Source organism: Phocoena phocoena, chromosome 15 (assembly GCF_963924675.1).
Source record: "Phocoena phocoena chromosome 15, mPhoPho1.1, whole genome shotgun sequence".
Lineage (NCBI taxonomy): Eukaryota > Metazoa > Chordata > Mammalia > Artiodactyla > Phocoenidae > Phocoena > Phocoena phocoena.
Window position 1 is genome coordinate 73,534,938 of NC_089233.1, and position 4,017 is coordinate 73,538,954.

A 4,017-nucleotide genomic window follows, 5' to 3' on the forward strand; every position below is an offset into this window, starting at 1 on the left:
AGCATGTGGGATCTTCCCGGACCTGGGCATGAACCCGTGTCCCCTGCATCGGCAGGCGGACTCTCAACCACTGCGCCACCAGGGAAGCCCCAGAGCATCCATTTCTTGAGTCAGAAAGAACTCCATCTGTCTGACCGCCGAGCCCAGAAGCCTAAACCACTGCCTTGTGAATAGAGCTTGCAATTTCTTCAGGTTTATCATCCTATAAAACAGAGATAATGACATCTGCCTTTCAGGGTGGTGGTGAGGGTTAACTGGCTTCACATATTAAATAAAAACATAAAAAGCCATTTCGGGAGACAGATGCTGGGCAGATTCCCACTCCCACTCACCAGCCTGCCAATTTGTAGTTCAAGTTCGTGCCTCGGCAAAGTTACGAAGCAGTCCGTGTCGTGGATCTGGGCGTGGGAGAGGTGGCGGTGTTCTCACCTGGTTGAAACCAACAATGTAAAATCCTTGAATGCCACTGTCTCAGCAAATACTAACAGGGATAATAATAATAATGGTAACATGCTTCCATTTAATGAGGGCCTACTACATATGTGCCAGGTATTTTACATTTATTATTCTGCTTTGTATATTCATCCAACAAGTATTTAGCTCACTACATACCAGGCATCGTGTTATGTTAACTCTAATCACAATGAAATGGAGTGGTAGGTATTATTATTCCTGGTTAACAGGTGATGAAACAGAGTTAAGAAAGCAAATAGAACCAGATTATAGGAAAAGTATCATGAAAAGCTTGGTCACATGAGACAGCTTATCACATCAATGTTTTTAAAAAGCACCCCAAAGTTTTGTAAATGAGAAAGATTTTTCTTTTTAAAATAAAACTAATAATTCTTTTAAAAATAAAAATTTCAATAGGTGGGTTGAAGGGCAAAATAGTTTGAAGAATTAGTTAGTGAACCAGAAGATCAAGCTAAGGAAGTCTCCCAAAATGCAGTGCAAAAGAAGAAATACATGGGAAGTATGAACAAAGTATTAAGAAAGAGATGCACAAGTTCACTGTCTGCTTAACATGAGTTACAGAATGAGAGAAGAAAGTGAAGGAAGGAGAGAATCCCTGAAGCAAGGCAATAATTCAAGCCATTTTCTTAAAACTTAAATACATGAGCTCTTATATTGAGAGGACCTAGTTTAGGTCCTCTACAGTTCACAGGAATTGTGTCTTGTAATTTATAAGAAGACTGTCAAAGGCCTACAGCTAATTACATCATGATGAAATTTCAGGACACCAAGGATAAAAAGGAAGTGAAATAAAATTATCTAGGGTGGAATGAGAATACAATAATCAGTCTTCACATTTGCAACTTTGTAAGCAAGAAAACAACAGAATGATATCTCTAAATTTCTCTGGCCAAATACTTGTGAATTTAGGAATCTTTACCCAACCAAGCTATCAAGCAAACGTAAGGGCATCATAAAGACATTTTAAGACACAAGCAGACTAAAAAAGTTTGCAACTCACAGTCCATACAGAACAGCATTTCTCAACAGGGTCCTGCTGGCATTTTGGGTGGAACAATTGTTCATCGTGTAAGACGGATCCACACGCTGCAGGTCGCTTAGTGTCTTTCACTGCTGTCTACTAAATGCCAGTAGCATTCCTCCTCAATCACTATGACAATACAAAACACCCCTACATTGGGAAGGGGTGCAGGATAGCTTCTGGTTGAGAACCCACTGGTGTAGAAGATATACTCCAACAAAGAGAAAATAAATTTAGGAAGAAAATGTGTGATATAAGAAGTACAGGTAAGCAAGGAAACCAGAAAGGTTTATTTATTTAATCAAACAAAATCATTTGTTTCAATAGCTCCAAGTGCAAATACAGCAAGTCAGTACACAAAGTTTCAAGATACAGCTTTAAGTATAATGAAAACTTGATGTGCAAAAATGAAAGGGTACGTAGCAGAAATAAAGCCCAGTGTTTAAAAAATTCAAGTAACCTGAAAACCTTCAGACTAAAATAGTCTTCCATCAATTCAGAAATGCCTTAATTATAGATAAGAGTAGTACATTGTAATCAAAAAGGACTTCTCGAAGAACGAGAATCACCCCAAACTGGTCAGCTCCAGATAAGAGTAGAAATTCCCAGTGCTGGCTGTTTCAGAGTCAGCACTCACTCACACTGTACAGATCGGTGTGGTTCAACCCATGGCATTTGATCTTTAAGCAAATTCCAAAAAAGTGTTTAAAGTTCAATGCTACTAAGAGTTCTTGAAATGGCCACTATATATTTAAAAGGTTTGAAGAGGGCTTCCCTGGTGGCACAGTGGTTAAGAATCCGCCTGCCAGTGCAGGGGACACGGGTTCGAGCTCTGGTCTGGGAAGATCCCACATGCCACGGAGCAACTAAGCCTGTGCACCACAACTACTGAGCCTGCGCTCTAGAGCCCGCGAGCCACAACTACTGAGCCCATGTGTTACAACTACTGAAACCCGCACGCCTAGAGCCCATGCTCCGAAACAAAAAGAAGCCACCGCAATGAGAAACCCGCGCACCACAACGAAGAGTAGACCCCGCTCACTGCAACTAGAGAAAGCCCGCTCGCTCAGCAACAAAGACCCAATGCAGCCAAAAATAAATAAATAAAAATAAATTTAAAAAATAAAATAAAAAGTTTGAAGACCAATTTCAGCTTCAGGCCTATAATACAACTTGGGGAAAAGACCTACATTAATACTCCTTCCATTACTTAAATCCTTTTTGTGAGGTTAGCAACATGGCCTTTAAGGCTTCCTCAGGGAAACTGTACTTAAACATACAAAAGTTCCCACTAGGAAGATAATTAAAAGTTGTTAATGTTCTTTTTATCACTTAGCAACCAAGACATGTTTATTTCCACTCCCCAGAAGCAATATTAGCTACTAGCTTCAATTCAGGAAATGTGTATCTTCAGGAAGGTTTATGTGAGATGTTTATTCAGTCTTTTTCTCAATCTTCATCTTCTCATTGTAGGCAGTAAATTGAGAGTCTGTTCCAAAAAGTCTATCCCACCATGTAAATGTCGAAACATAGTTTCCAATGAAGTTCATGTGGTGGAAATCCTGACTGCCGAGAACCAGCATAGAAAGGAATGAGATTTAAAGGGTTGAGAGGAATGTCATAACGACTATGGACATTAACAGTTTCTATCAAACGAATGGTCACCCAGGCCCAAGGAAGAATAACGTGATCACATAAAAGCATGATTCCAATGAAAAAATCCAGTTCCAAGAATTAGGGTTTCCAGAAGATGTGCGTATACAGCTTCCATTCCAAATGGAGCCTGAAACTCAAGATGAATTTTTTTTTTTTTGCAGTACGCGGGCCTCTCACTGTTGTGGCCTCTCCCATTGCGGAGCACAGGCTCTGGACACGCAGGCCCAGCGGCCATGGCTCACGGGCCCAGCCACTCCGCGGCATGTGGAATCTTCCCAGACCGGGGCACGAACCCGTGTCCCCTGCATCGGCAGGCGGACTCTCAACCACTGCGCCACCAGCGAAGCGCACTCGCGATGAATTTTATGAATATGATTATATAGTGTTTTGTGGTGTAAGAGCCTATGCAGGAAGTAGTGCCATGTATCCTCAATCACTGCACAGCCAAACCATCTTGCCAAAAGCATGTACCATCTTGGCATTGTTCGCCAATCATAAGGAGTATTGAAATACTCTGTAAAATAATAGGTTCCACAAATCAAAGGAAGCTGGATACAAAAGTGATTAAAGAGAAGTACTTTAAAACACTTCCATTGATTTCCCCACGTTTCTGGTTTATCCTTTTGAATTTTGTACTTTTTCATGTAAGGTATAAATTGAAACAAAAATGCAGGTAAACAGAACAAGAAATAAAGGACCTCATGAACTATGAAGCATCCCCATGTTGCCATCTGGAACTTTGTATAATTATTCAACGTATCGTTCCAAGCATTTTAAAATGGTTCCTGCAGAGGATTCTCAGGTAAAAGTGAATCCACAGCCAAGGATGCTGAACTAAGGATGCTGCTACTTTCATTTGTTGCCAT

At 40.7% G+C, this 4,017-nt stretch overlaps 1 pseudogene; it reads right to left on the minus strand.

Annotated features, from left to right (window-relative positions):
- Positions 1-2,928: 2,928 nt before the first annotated feature.
- On the minus strand, positions 2,929-4,017 carry LOC136135592 (methylsterol monooxygenase 1-like; annotated as a pseudogene).